We start from the raw sequence: 15695 nt of genomic DNA on the forward strand, positions 1-15695 counted from the left end.
GTGACTTCTAGGCTTGAAAACCATAGATCTGACTCCATACTCCTGACTTAGCTATTTCAGACAAAGCTGATCAAGAAGACAAGCTGGTTGAGTCTAGGAGATATTATTCATAGAACTGCCTTCCTTCAGTTCATTGATCCAGTATCAGAATTTGAAAACATTTCCATTTCTGAAAGACACCTACTTCAGTACCAGCAAGCACCTCTGAAACAGCCTACACTCTTCTAGCAACAGATAATTCACGCACTACTAGAGTCAGAGATTAATGCTTTTTGACACATGAAAGCTGTAATCCCAAGCTTTCGGACAGTAAAAAGCATTCATTTCTGTCCCTCATGGACCTTGAGCTATTTGACCTTAAAACTATGTCAAGCTTGCACTGGTCTTTTCAGCGTGCAAGAGCTGTTTTGCCCAAGGCTGAAAGTAGCAAGTCATGGACCTAGGATCATTGCAATGTCCAATTCCTGAAAATACATACAAACTGACTAGATTAGCAGACTAGCATAGTAAAAACTGTCTGAGCTGCCGTGGCCAAGGCTTTTATCTAGGCTAATGGGTATATAAATAGAGGTGGAATGTAGACATGCTGAATCCAGTTAATGTACTTTACAGAGCATAGTTTTTTTCCTGAAAAGAGAAACCTTCAGCATAACTTCCTCCCCTACGAAATATCCAGGCCCAGCTAATGAGACATCCATATGAAGCCTGGGCCAGGCTCTTCCCCATGAGATAGATGCTTTGCGGATACTCACACAGCAGCTTGTGCCAAATGACCCTAAAATATTACAAGAACAAAGGCAGACTGTGGTGTTGTGGAGCAGATTTAGAAACCCCGTACAACTCTGTCCACGAAGCCCATAGGAGCTCTGCGTGTACGCTGGAACCAAGGGGAATGAGGGCTCTCTCAAATCTGACAATTTCCGTCTGCCTTTCTACCTTCACAGCAGCGCTGAGCAGCAAGCACAACCACAAGCTGTATGGGCTGGTCTCAGCTGGTGCAGGACCCCTGGGAAGGCGAAGAAAGGCCTGTTTACACCCATTTTCCCCTAAGGTAAGCATGTCTTGGTCACTGGGGGGGGGGGGGGGCACCGAGCCTTAAAAGCCGTTGACACGTGGGATGATGCAAATGCTTGTCTTTAAATTGAAATACAGGAGGGGAGCAGAAACTATAGACAATGAAAAATCGGTTCAGTGTAAATAGCACTATTTACATAGCAAGAGTGAATATACCAGAAGCTGGCTGATTCGCATTTGTTACAGAATACCACAATGACTTAGAAAACTGTCACCCTCACAAGGTTATCATTGCATGTCCAGCAGATTGTATAGATTCATCCACAGCATTACTTCATTTTTTAAAAGTTACAAATTAGTCTCAGTGCTTTGGATACTAGCTTTTCAGTCAGTTTTTTAAATTTACTATATTTAAATATGAACTGCTCAGTTTTAAAAGGGCAGTGTACATTTGTCCAGGACGTTAATTTCATATAAGCATGGTTTTACAAAACTCAAAATTGTTTCTACATTTTCAGAAAGAGCTAGAACAAAACTGTGTTGCATAAATGAAAGCTTTATCCTGAAAACAAACAGATCGCAATTTCCAGCATTTTAATTGCAAAAATTGACAGAGAAAAAAAATTGGCTAATTAATGATGATCAGACTGAAAACATGTAAGAGCCTGAAGGTCAATGCTAATGCAGCATACTAATACTGTTGCATTAGCAGTAGCATCCCTTCAGGTTCTCAGACAACCTGCGCGCTAGAAGACCTGTCATGATGAGCTGTGAAACAAATGGGGTAAAATGGAGCTCTGGAAGAAAAATGCATTTAGGATATGGAACTTTTCTTGGATATAATTTAGCAGTCATGAAGACTGCTGTTATTAGTCTTCTGAAATTGTAAGAATGTAAGAGAGTAAGGTAGGTCGGGAAGGACCTCTAGAGGTCATCTGGTCAAATCTCCCTCTTAAAGCAGGGCAAATCTAGATCACATTCAGGCCTAACTGCTTCTTTATTTTGAGAGAGAGGACAGGAAGAAGGAATTGAATCACAAGTGAAGCGTTTTACCTAATGTAACTATCCAAGAATCAATAGTTTTGGAAGTCTCTCACATGCATTCTATGCACCCTAAATTGTGGTAACCTGGGTCCATACCAGGGCCGTATATCCAGGCCATAGAAAAGAAGAAGGGAACAGAGATCTCCTCCAGGTTTTGTTATTTTCGCTACAAAAGTTATCAGGTTGGAAGATGTCTCCAGGATAGGAGAGAAAAACCTCAATGAATAAAAACTATTAGCAAAGGAAGAAAAAAACCAAAGTGTTGCAATGTATTAAAAATAGAGGAAAGGATTTTGGCAGCCGTTGCCTAAGCAACAAAAGTCACTCATATTTTCTTAACTTCTTCCTTCTTTTTCAACAATTTTTTTTTCATACTCTCATTTTCAAAGCCTTCATTTGCAGAGTACTGCAGCATTTTGGCCAGGATATAAAAGAACATCTGTGCTTACAGAGTGGCTGAACCATATCATAATAGGGGAATAAGCGCTACCCTATTACCAAGAACCGGAAAGTCTCTTTCAGGTATGTTTTTGGAAGGGGAAAAACAGAATTATATTCCAAACTAACATGGTGTTATCATAGTAATTAACTACAAGCCTTTATATGTACAGATTACTTGCGATAGTTTGCAGTGGGGTGTGCCTAAACACTTCACGGATGTTTACCACATTCTCTGAAGAGACAAATTCACAATACTATCAAAATGTACCAATTTAGGTTGCGAATACTACAATTTTGCATTAGTTGTCAGGCATCTTAAAGTCTCCTATCCTTTTTTAAATGGAAAACTGATTAGATATCAATCTGGCTGTGAGAAAAAAAAAAAAAAGTGTGTTTCTTCTGAGAGTTTATTTTGGTTTTGACTGTCCAGCCATATTGATTTAAATACCATAAAATGCAAGACACTGTCTTGAGGAATTTAGGATTTTTTTTGTACGTGTGGAATCACTGAGGCAGTGAAGTACGAGCAGCAGCAGCTTGGAGAAGCAGTTACGAGATACAATAGCTGTTACAGGCTGGGCTATAGATGAAACGTAAGTACTAACACTATGTTCATGTGAACACAGGAGTAAGTGGCCCTCTTTCAGGAGAGAGGCACCGGTAAGAACTTTCTAGCAGGGAAATAAGCCTCCATACGGGCTGCTCCCACACTTTGGTTGGGAGCGCAGCACCTCGGTCTTGCAGCTTCTTCGCAGCTGTGGAGGGTGCCCGAGGCCGGCTAGCAGCTGCAAAGAGGATGCACCGCCGTGCTACATCCACCTTGAGGCCGTGCAGCTCCACGGTGGGAGCCTGCTCCTCTCTCCTGGGGCAAGCCAGGGCTGCGGGCCCGCGCGGAAGGGACGGCGAGAAGACAAGGTTCGCTGGGCCTCCCTCGCTCTCCGCTGCCCACGCAAGAGCTGCCGTGTCAGAGAGCGCCGAGCGCTTTATCGGGGGCCACTTCTGCACCGCCCGGAGAGCCGCGCTCCTTCGGGCCGGGCCCCCTCCGGCCGGCTCCCGCGAGGCCGCCCCGCAGCCTGCCGGGGCAGCTCGGGCCTCTACCCGCCTCCGCGGGGCCGCCACCCCCGCGCCCCCTGCCCGCCCGCCCGCTCCCCCGCGCTCCCCCTGCGCCGCCTTCCCGCGGCGTGCGGGGCGGGGGCGGCGCGGCACGGCACGGCACGGCACGGCACGGACCGGCGCGGCGCGGGCGGGCGCGCTGACGCGGGGAGGGCGGCGCGGCGCGGCGCGGCAGGAGGGGCCGGGCCGGGCGGTGCTGGCGGCGGCGGCGGCGGCAGGAGGAAGATGGTGGCAGCAGCAGCAGCGGCCGGCTGCCGGGCTTTCCGCCCTGCGCTGCGCTGCCACCCCCGCCGGAGCCGCCCTGCCTGCTGAGGCGGCGGCGCGGACCCGCACCAGGTGCGGAGGGGCCGCGGCCGGGAGCGGGAGTTGGGGCCCGTCCGTCGTCCCCCCGCCCCCCGCGCCGGTGGGCGGCGGGGAGGCCGGCGGGCCCGCGGGCGGGCGGCGCGGGGTGGGTGCCCGGTCGGGGGGCGGCCAGCCCGCTCCCGCTCCCGCTCTGCGGCGCCTGCCGGCAGCGGGGGGCTGCGGCCGGGGTGGGCGGGCCGCGGCGCCCCGTGTGCGCCCGGCTGCGGGCGAGGCGGGCGGCTCTGCACCTGCCCGGGCTGCGGGGAGCGGCATCCGCGCCTACGGGGATGCCTGGATTCCGGCCTGCGGCGGGCAGTGACGTGCTCTCGCTCGTGTCATCGCTTGGATGGCCTCATGTCGTGTTGGTGGGCATAATACTGCGTGGAGCTGTGCCTACCCTACTGCACTGGTCTGCTGGCTTTGCTTTTTTCAGTTATGTTTTTTTCCCACCCCGCATCTTTTCCGTGGCGAAAAGGGGAAGGAGAAGTGGGGGGATGTGGAGATTCTGCGGCCGGGCGGTCACGGTCGCAGCAGGACGGGGAGCAAAGCCCTCTCCTGCAGGAGGTGCTGCCGGGCTCTCTGGCCGCGTCCCGGTTTGCAGAAGGGAATCCAGCGGGGCCTGGGTCTTGCCGTCCTCCCTGTGGGGTGCAGCGAGTCGCCTGCTCTGCTCTCCATCCCTGGGCTGGGGGGGAGGTGACATCTCCTGCCATCACGTACTGGTTCCAGGAAAGGGAAGGCGTCTTGATCTTTTCTTCCCGGAAAAGCAGTTTGATGTAACGATCGCCTAAATCACAGTCGTGGTCACTGCAGCCCTGTGTGCTGCATCTGCTTTCTGGAAAGATCAGTGTTAACAGGAGCAATTTACCGAGACCTGTTCTACTGCCGTCATCTGTAAAGCTGCCTTTTAAGAGAGACGGGAACTTGGGCCTAGGCTGGAAAACTGCAACATCTTTTTGCTTTCCCCTGTTGTAGTTTTTTTGGGCTGTGGAACTGCAGTTTGCTTTAGAGAGCGCGTTGCAGATCCGGCTGTTTTCATAGCTGCTGAGGCACTACAAGGCAGAGATGTTTGCCTGACTCTGCATATATTAAGCGTGAGCTAATGTGGGTGTAGGGCAGATCGGGCATGTAGCATTTTTCTTGTCTTTGACATGCGTCATGTTACGCCAGCTGATAAGAGTACGCCCAGGTGGCTGCAATTTCGCATCTGCGACCGTGGCCCATGGGGTCCCAACCAACTTGCCCTGGAAAATATTCCAGTCACAGTACCCCAGGTTCTGCTGCATTGCTGTTAAAATCTGGACTGGCTGCACCTGCCTTTGCAGCCCATGGCTGGAACAAGCATGTGATGCCCGATTTTCCCAAACACTGACGGTGACACAGAATGTGTTTATTCTCTCGGTGCTACGTCTTAGCAGTATGTAGATAGCCAAAAGTGAGGTGCATCTTTACCTTGTGCTCTAATGTAAGATTACATTAGAGACTGGGGGGGAGGGAGGGCGGGGAGAAGGGTAGACTGCCCAGAAACGCTGTTTGAGAGTGAAGGAGAACAGTTACTGTTGAATTCTCTGCATTTGTGTGTATTTATACTGAAAAATTAAGTGTCCAGTAAATAATAGTGGAAGACCACAGGAAACTGCAAAAGCAGAAAATTTAGTGTTCTAACGCACCTTGGGAGGGATGTTGTGGATGTCTAATGAGTGAAAGACAGCTTGCCTTCATTGGAAAATGCGATCTGAGGTTGAGACATCTGTGAGCTTTTAGGCCAAACTGATTTCTACAAAGTAATGGCAATTCAAGGTTGGCTGTGTAGTATGAATCGTATAATTCATTGGTCCAAGTTTTCTTGGACGTTTCTAGTTGTAGCTTGAGGCGATACTTTTATCTTACATTAATGCATTGTCCTCACTTCAAATAGCAATTTTTCTGGCTACTATGCTGTCTTCTAACAGATGCAAGGCCAGCCTTTTGGAAGGCTATTAAAATAAAGGTATTCACAGATTAGCCCTTTGGTTATAAAATGTAAGAATGCTGGGAAGGTGAATTGGTACATCTAGGTAGATAGAAAAGTTAGTTTTGGTGTGTTGGAGTGGCGGGAGAGACACGAAAGCTTTTTACTATAACTCTTTTTGGTTACTTAATGTAAAATCCTTTTCACAGTTTCTTGAGTTAATAATTTAATTCTCAATCATTTGTTTATGATAAGTTTGCAGTTCCTTATGTGTTGGGAAGAGTGTAAATGCATTCCTAATTTTTTATTTGTTAAAACTGTCTTTGTGTGTTTAAACCATAGGAAGTAATACTTTGGAAGAAATTTTGTGATGCTGGATGTGGTGGCATGGTGGACACCAGAGGTGAAAATCTTGGTGTAGTCCATCATGCCCTTATTCTTGTGGGGCAGGGAAAGTGGGTGTGGGTTTTGGGAGATAAGCCTGAACCTGTTGTTTGCTCTATGTGGATATAAAGACTCCATAGTGCTTTGAAATCGGGGACTACTAATTTTGAGGCTAAAGTTTGCGTCATCTGTCTAATAAGCAGCACTAACCAGAAGCCTGATTTCTTTGCATATGAGATTTGAAGGGATTTTAATTGGACCAGGAATTGGCTTTTGACTTCTTTGATACCATTTTAAGCTGCAATCATACACAATGCTTACATTCTTAAGCTTAAAAAGCCTGCAATATGAGGATTATGTGCATCTTTAAACTTAGTTAGCCTTTTCTTTTTATAAGCAGTGCCTACCGGTGCTAGAGCCGACATGAAAGACATGCGGGTGCAAAGAAATGGGATCTCCTGTTCAGCTGCTTATTTTGTATTTTTAACAGGCCAATGTGGGTAGTCATTTGCAGTGGTTTTGTTGTTTGGCTTTAGGTTGCCTCAGTGTGTGGTAGTGTTTATGGCAAACAAAATTCAGGAAAACTGAATAGTAAATCTGGAAAAGGTGACTGTGAAAATACACACTATGCTGGTTCTGTGGTGTTACTGCATGTATGTGAGTTCAGGGTTAGTATCCCAAACTGATGATCATGTTAAAAAATAAAAATTATAAAATACACTTCAAAGTCATCAAATAGACAAAATGAAGGAAAAATCAGAGAGCTAAAACTTTTAAGTTGCATCTCATTGCCTAGATACTTCAGATGAGATCCAGCATTTTTTCCCTTGGCACACAAATTGTCTGCTATTGATCACAGCTGTTCTGGATTTATATGAGATTACAAATTAGAAGAATCAGACCTTTTCTCTTATGCTTAAAAAAATAAATAATAATAATAATAATAAAAATTAGAAGTGCTTCAGATAGTTTAATACATGTTGTCCATAGACAGTGCAGCTTGATTAACTGAAGCTTAACTTTGAACAAGATCCTATTACTGTAGGTTTAAGTCAAGCGTTGATGTTCCAGTAATGCATTTTTAAATGTGGTTTTCTGGTTTCACAGAAGGTGAAGATTCCTGCTTAATGAGAGATCTAGCAAACAACCCTCTGCTCATTTATTTCTAATAGATTGCATGTAATACATATTGTATAGGGGTTAAAGGTTTCTGAAAAACAGATTGATTATTTTTGCTTCATAGTATTGATTGATTTGATAAGCCAGATGCTCAGAGCAGTGTGATAGTATTTTTCTGTTTCCACTGCATGAGACTGTGTTCTTCTAAAAAAGCTGTATGCTTGTTGCTTTACTGAAGGGGCCTAGAGAATATGTTTATTTGCTGCTTTCACATATGCAGGCTAATAATGATGATAATACCTGTACTAATTCTGAAGAAATAAATACAGGAGCAGCGTAATGACAGCTGTGGATGGCAGAGGACTTAGCTGAGGATACTCTAGGACCATACGGCGGTATTTTTCCGCTAGACCCTTTCTGCTGGAGAGGGTCCATCTTGACATGGGAGGAGGAGTGGGAATAGGAGTGCAAGTCTGTTTCCAAGGTGTCAATAGGGAGATGCCGCTGGGAAAGTAGCATCTCACCTGGTCCGTCGTGTTGTCCTTTACAGGATCATGTCCTACAATGTGTTTCCTGTGCTGTGTTCTGTCTAATTGCAAATACTTACTGTGAGAAGTTTCCGTCCTCCAATAAGCCTGTATAAGCAACTGTTTGTGGATAAGCAGTGGGGTTTTGCACATCATCAAGGAAACTAGGGAAAGAAATGGATTAGAAGTATTTAAAACAATAAATAGTCTAGGTGAGGTAGACCTCACTGGGAGCCTCTGTTTTTCCCATTGCCTAGCGAAAGGAGGAGACATTCTGTAACGTTTAGCCAATTATTTCAGAACGTTTAAAAAAATTAAAGTGTTTAAATTTTTTTTTTAGACAGGTACCCTGCCCCCATGCTGTCCAACATGTTCTTGGATTATCTATTTGGTCTGTCAAATCTTGCTCATAAGCCAGCAATTAAGCATTACTTGCTTCTTTCTTTTTAATGAGCACTTCAATAAAAATTACTCTTCGTAAGAAGATGACCACCTTGTCACCCATCTGAGGAAAACGTGAGAGTAGGGAGTGAGAGACTTCACTAAAAGTCTGTGGGTGAATGTGACAGATGAGCCGCACATCCTTGGAATTGGGGCTGAATTCTGTGGTATTTTCTTTTTTCAACTAATTAAACTCTTCTGAACCTCCATGGCACCCTTTTTGTGCATCAAGAACATCCCTGCTGAATTTGATATTCAAACTTTAAACTCTAGAAGATGAGCACAGATCAGGAAGACACCAGGACAGTAGAGCCATGGAGTCTACAAAGCTTGGCCATCTGCTACCAAGATTGATTGAGCAACTACCCTACAATAACTCACTGTTGCTTTATTTTTTCCATGCTGGGGATGTATACCAGGGGAAGAACTGCCTTTCTGTATATGTGTGGTTGAGGTACTGGTTCAATATCTAGGAGATACAGGTTTGGTACCCTATATTGATCTGGATAAAGAATTTTGTTTCTCTGCAATTATTTTCATTTTTGTGTACATAAGAGAAAAGTTTTCTGATTGTTCCTCTTCTGGTGGTCATTCAGAGTTTTTCTTTGACAAGAAACATATTTTGCTCAAAAACTGGTGGGTATTTGGGTGGGCAAGACCTTAGGGGCTGGGTAAAAGAAGGTATCTTTGAAAAGAAGGAGGAGGAAAAAAAATCAGAACATAATAGAAGACTTAAAACATACATGAATATGACTTTTTTTTCCCTAACATATGCATAGGTTTTATTCGTGGATTTTCTTTTTTTTTAATCTGATATACGAGTTGCAATTCTTGCTGACAGTGTTACTGTTACCATGTATTTATATAGTGTCTGTTCTGATGTGACTTTGATCATGTTTGGAATCTTGGTGCTTTGGAAATCTTAAGTATAACTCTTCTTTAGACTAAATAAATTTAAATTAGAAAAACATTTTTAAAAGAACAACTGAGAGTAATATCTAAAAAAGCTGCTGCCAGAGCAGGGGGAGGAAGTGGAGGGTAAAAGCTCTTGCTCTAGGTCTTCCCCAGGCTAACGTAAACAGAATGCTTTAACTAACACTCTTCAAATCCAAAGAACAGGCAAAACCAGTAGTTTTCTATATGTTGGCTGTCTCAGGTGCATTTCGGGAGGGTGGGTACTGCCTTCACTGCTGGAAGAGGAAATTGGTACATTTCGTGTGATGTGTGTGGGGAGCTGAGGGTTTTTTTCTTCTCTTAACAGCTTTCTCACACCAGCTTTTTTATGATCACAGAGTAACTTGAGTTGGAAAGGATCCCTAAATGCCATCTGATCTAAGCGCTGCTCAAATCGGGTGACTAAGGCAAGGGCTGCACATGCCATGTTTGTAGCTCTTGGCTTACCTAAAGCATGAAGCTCTGAAGCCGAAGCGCCGTGCCTCTTGTGGGTTTCCTACACGAGTGTGCAGAAGGTTTTGCTTGCTGCCCCGGCGGGATGGGGCATGGCTGCTGGAGGCAAGCCTTCCTCCCACCTGCCCTCCTCCTCGGCCGGCCGAGCCGCCATGCAGAGAGCTGCTCGCTCTGCCACTGCCATTGGGGCGATGGGAGTGTTGGATGGAGAGTGTCTACCGTGTGAGGGAAACGGCCATTACCTCCTGATGGGTGCTGGTCTTTAAGTCCGTCTTATCATAGTCATTCCACCCAGGAAAGGGCTGAAATACAGATGTATTTGCTGTATTAGCTTACCCAGTGACCGGGTAATTTTTTAATTTTTGTTTTTAAATTGGATTTTTAAGATGATCAAAACAGAGAAAAGTAATGTCCAGAAGTTTAGAAAACATTTTTTTGTGTTAAATTATGTTGCAACAGTTCAAAAATTAGACCACTAGTTTTAAAAAATGAAAGATTTATTAAGCAGCATTCCTACTGTTTATGTGCTCTGCAGTTACATTTACCTAATGAAGAAAATCACCCCCAGTAACTTTGTGGTGAGCTGACAGAGACTTAAAAGAGTCAGTGTAAAACCACTCTGGTTTGTAATTCCATTGCATTTTCAGTGGGCATTTTACATACCATTTCCACAAACTTCATGTATATTGCTGATATCCACAGCTATTGTACCTTTTGCCTCAGAGTGATAAATAGAGATGAACTCAGGGTTCTGCTCTCGCTCAAGAATTATCTTCCCTTGCTGATAAATGATTAATATAATCCACTTAAGAGATTGCCATGACATCATTCAGATTTTGGCATGCTTAATTTTATTTCATAACAATGAGAAAATCCCCAAATCCTTGACACCTTCTTCGTGCAGGACCATACTAGGGCTGCAAGGAGTGTTGGAGAGACGTTTGGGCTCGATCCTTTCTTGGCAAGGAGTTGGGTATCGATCCAGGGGGACAGCACTGTACTTTGTAACGTTGTCTCTGCGTTAGCTTCAACGTGCAGGCTTTAGACTTTTAACTACAGTCTTACGATAATTAGTCTGATTGCTTAGCCCTAGTTTAAAGTCTTGCCCAAGCCAGGCAGTTTTAATGTGCTGTATTTTGAGTGTGGTACCCTTTGGGCTGCATCAATTTTGGAACCAGCAGTTTCAGTTGCAGTTAAAGTTGAGTTAGGCACTTAACACACTCTCACATATCCTTTTATTTCTTTACCTAAGATAACTGTAAAGAATGGATGTCTTTATTTCAGCTTAGGTCAAGCTGCTTTTGAATGCAAATTTAAAGGTAATTAAGGCTACAGAAAACTCGTCTGTATTTTAGGAGTTACACACATTTAATGCAATGTACAATACATCAAAACATGTTCTGGATTAAAATCTAACTACTTTATTAAAAAGAACTAGTATTTCTAGTTAGCTACTGACTTGATTGTTTCTGGTTTTGGAGCCAAGATATCCCAGCCTCCCAGTCTTAAACAAAATTTTTGTCTCAAGGAAAGCCAAATAAGTAAGCTGAAAGGAGAAGAGAAGAATAAATTGATTAGGATGTCTATAAGCTGCATGTGTCACTGCTTATTTTAGATAAAAAGTAGTCTCAGTAATGTATCAGGTAACTCTTTGGGTTACATTGGTTATCACAGGTGACATGGAGCATCACCTGATGGCTTGTGCTGCACTGATTACGAGAGTGCCTGTGTCACTGGGATCCAGTTGTTAGCTGTTGTCGACCAGGAATAACAAAACATTTCCTAGAGGAGATCTGGTTCTCTGTCAGACCCCGCTCAGGATAAATTACCCCCTGATAGCCACTAGAAGCATTTTGAACTGAACGGCAGTGTGCAAATACAGTTGCATGGAAAGTAAATATTAAAAGCACAATTTATACAGTTAGTATTCATATAGTCAATTTTCAAAAAAGTATTAAGTTCTCTACTCCAAAAAGGATTGCCTTTTGGTGATTCTCTAGGAATTAAAACTGCAATCAACAGCCTTTTTGTGCATGGAGAAAAGGCAATTTTTATATATCACATTTCTGGTATGCAAATTCATATTTTATTGAAGATACTTTTTCTTCAGCATCTTTATCCATGAAGATAATTACTTCTTACGTAGAGATCCAAAGATATTTTTTATTTTTTTTTCCTTCCAGTATATAACTGTGTTGAAACCTGAGCAGCCCACAACTCAAATTTTGATCTGCAGTGTTAAACCCCGTGTTATGGTCTTCTAAGCAGTGGCATCCACAGGCACTGTGGTGCAGGTTTATATACATACACTAGATATGCTCTGGATAACAGAATAGCACAAACAGCAGTAAGATAAGAGTTCCTTTTTTATTAAGGAACAGCACTTTGTTTATTTGGAAGAGGAAGACTTTTTCAGCTGCCTGTCCAAGGGCCTTGTGTTTTCAAATGGCAGAGTGTGTAGAACAGTGACTTTAGGGCCACTGGACCCTGGAAACTGAGGGATATGTACAGTACTTTTGTAGGTGTCTTATACCTGAAACCAGAGGGTGAAATTACTGGGAAGGAATTCACAGGGTGGGGCTGAATAATTCAGGGCTTCTTGTGATGTGAGGAGGAGGAAGATATTTTTTCAGTCAGTTAAGGTACTTCTAAAGTCAGTCTGAAGGGTTAGTAATCATATGAACTGCAAAGACTTCATAACAGTACACAAAAAAGCTGTTATTCTTCCATTTTTATAACATTCTGTGTCTTCGTTATTAATGCTTAGTATGTCAAAAAATCAGACACATGGCCCTTAAAGACTAACCTCCTCCAATTAGCTGCACAGCTACCATCACTTTATTTACTCTGTGCATTGAAGACTTTCCCTCTCTCCAATGTATGACACGAATCCTGCAGCTTCATGGCCTTTCGCAATATCCCACACAGTTATTACAGCGTAGTAGCCTGCAAACCTTGGTGGCATCCTTTTTGTGTTGGCTTTTCAGATGTAGTGAGGTGCTGAATAGTGGGCATACCTGATAATCCAGATAAAACTCACTGCTTCAGTGGCTCTGAGAAGAATCCAATGAAGTCTTTGGGTGGATTTTGTTGATCTTTGCCTGGCACCTGTGGGGGTTCGTGCTACGGAGAGAAGACACATTTGCAAATACAAAGTCATCAGATCTTTCAAGTGTGAAGTGGTGTGCTGTGAAGTCACCTATAATTATTCATACTTAGTTGGAACAGCATGGGAGACCCGGCTGAAATGCTGGTGGGTTTTAGGAAGGAAGGCTCTGCTTGCAGAGAAGAGTTGCTCAGTGTGAGGCAGCGGTCCATTGCCGCAGCTTTGCTCGAAACCCACCTGTTTTCCACTGGTGCCACCCAACGAGGAAGAGGCTTTGCACCACGCTTGTGGTCGGTCTGTCCAGCGGCAGCAGTCTACAGGTGACACATGTGCGTAGGGGGGAGAATAGGGGAAAGGGAGGAGTCTAGTTAATTTTTTTTTTCTCCCCTAAGAAGACAAGTTGGGATGTTGAAAATGCAAAAAAGTATCAGTCACCTGTTAAGGCAGTGTCAGGGGAGCTTGCATGAGGTTGGTGTCAGGAGTGGATTATTTAGGAAAAAACTCAAACTTGCCTGAGACTTTCAGTTGTGCATAATTCTGTGTGCACCCCGGTCAGACTAGCCCTTCCTGAAGCCTTGCAAGCACTGCGGCAAGTACAGCTTTGTAAATGGTTTCAAGATGAAGACCAAATTTTACCATTAGTTTTGACTAAAGTGCAGCAGTGATCACGCTTTGGTAGGTAAGTTATTATCAACATAGGATTTTCCATGTTGGCGCCTGTCATCACTCTTTAAAAGTTGCATCCTGTTTGGAGGAGAGGAGTGGGGAAGGGAAGAGACTTCGTGTAACTGGAGCATCCATCTGGTGAGTTTTGATGACACAGCATGTTAGTGAGTTGAGTTATCTCATACTTGCTGTAACCAAGCCAATGCCAAATACATAACGAGGACTTAGCATACAGTATAAAAAGCACCTACTCTTGTACCCGAATATTATATATTCAGACTGTTATAGTTTCTGAAGTCTGTTTACTCTTGTGCACTTGTTTATTAACTGAATCTTTTGAAGACACTCTAAGATCCCATGACCACACCTGTTTAAGAACAACGTTCGTGAAATACAAACTTTTTTTACCAAGAGGAAGGAACCCCCCTAAAGATCTCTACCATGCTTTTATTATCCAAAGAGCAAATCTTATAGTTACAGTCCTGTCTAAAGAGAAAACGTATGGATCAACATGTTAAGCTTCAAGGGTGCAAATCTGGAAGCCGTTTTCTGCTGAGGAGAGACTAAAGCCTTAGAAGTTTAGTCTTTTGTTCTGTTGCTCATCAGCTGTGATACGCTTTCCCCACAGGCAGTGGTTTCTGAATCCTCTTTTAGTGGCTCCTGGATCTGTTCTTGCTGATGTTTGTAGCTTATCAAGCACTGACACAGAGAACCGATGAGATTTTTGACACTTTCACTTGTGAGGAGGCATTTCAGTGTCAGAAGCAAGCACAGAGTGAAAATATACCAATTTCAATTTGCATTTTATGAGATGGCGGTGGTATTGTTGCCAGTTTTTGTCTGGGGAGTCAGGATGATAGCAGTACTTTTATTTGTATTTCCAGGATTATCTTTATGATTGCAGATTCTTCAGTCTCAGCCCCAGGTACCTCAGAAAAACCTTCCTGTGTGCTAGTTACAATTTTATTTTTCCGGTCCCTAAGTGTAGCATGTGAAAATTGAATTCCTTCTTGTAAGGCATAGCATTGTCATCCTTCAGCTCCATCTGCACGTGCATGGTGCTTGTGACAAGGTCTGGAAGGTAACCTCACGTATACATTTTATTCTGCATCTGGTGTGTATCTGTGCTAGTTTTGCTGTGGGTAGTTTGTATTTTAAATGCCTTTGAATTTTATGTGGTGAGGATTTAATCCTCTTCTTTTTTCTCTTCCCTTCCATCTGTATCTGGTTTGTAAGTTACGTCATCATGTTTTCCATTTGTTCTTCTTTGTCCTGAGGAGGCTAATTCTTCTGCCTCTAAATGTAGCCGCATTCATGGGTTCCCAGTGCGTGTGACATATTCCCCAAGAAAAAGCAATGATGTAATGGTGGATTTTTATCTGCAAGGGATTGAGGTTAGAAAAAACGCCTTTGCAAAGGATCTGATGAACCTGTGGAGGACACATGTGGAGAGAGTTGAGTGAGTTCATGTCTGGGTGTGCATTTAATCTAGAAACATATGTTTCAGAAAAAAATAACTTTATTTCTTGGAAATTATAGGGGAATCATGGACTGGGTTATTGGGAAAACCTTAGAGCTTAAAAATTGGCAGGTGCTTCACCATTGTGATAGAAACAGCTTCACAGTCCAGTTTGGAGCCAGTGGCCCACAGCGTCTACATAAATCTTTGTCTCTTCATGCTAAAGACTTGGGAGTGGGTGGTTACCGTTCTGCATAGCTCTGATACTCCAGACTTGGGGAAAGTCTTTCCATTTTCTGTAGCCTAGTGAATTTATGGTCAAAGAAATAATTTTTTCTCAATTTTGCTTTTTTTTTTAATTAATGCTGAATATATTGTTGGATTGGTATCTGTAGGTACGTGAATAAGATGGCATCTGGTTTTCTTCTACCACACTAATAAAGATGCTCAGTGAATTACAGAAATAGAAGACCTTGTTGTGACAGGTGCGGACACAGTTTCTCTTGTTACCATCTGCATATCAAGTACATGGCACTTCTGTAGTGTTCAGTTAGCAAAGGAAGTTACCCCGTTGTTGCTTCTGTGATTGTACACTGCTTTATATGAGGGTTCATGTGGTTTTATCAATTCATTAGGGACAAATGCATTCCTGGATGCAGAAGCAAACTTTCTCCATTTTACTTG

General features: G+C 43.6%; 1 protein-coding gene across 1 annotated transcript in view; it reads left to right on the forward strand.

Moving 5' to 3' along the window:
• The first annotated feature begins 3820 nt into the window (after window positions 1–3820).
• The window catches only part of APBA1 (amyloid beta precursor protein binding family A member 1), a 98540-nt gene continuing 86665 nt past the window's right edge, over window positions 3821–15695 (forward strand). Inside the window, exon 1 of the mRNA XM_072859086.1 lies at window positions 3821–3948. The gene's annotated coding sequence lies outside the window, so the exon portion shown is untranslated. The remainder of the gene's footprint in view (window positions 3949–15695) is intronic.

This window comes from Ciconia boyciana, chromosome 4 (assembly GCF_034638445.1).
Source record: "Ciconia boyciana chromosome 4, ASM3463844v1, whole genome shotgun sequence".
NCBI lineage: Eukaryota > Metazoa > Chordata > Aves > Ciconiiformes > Ciconiidae > Ciconia > Ciconia boyciana.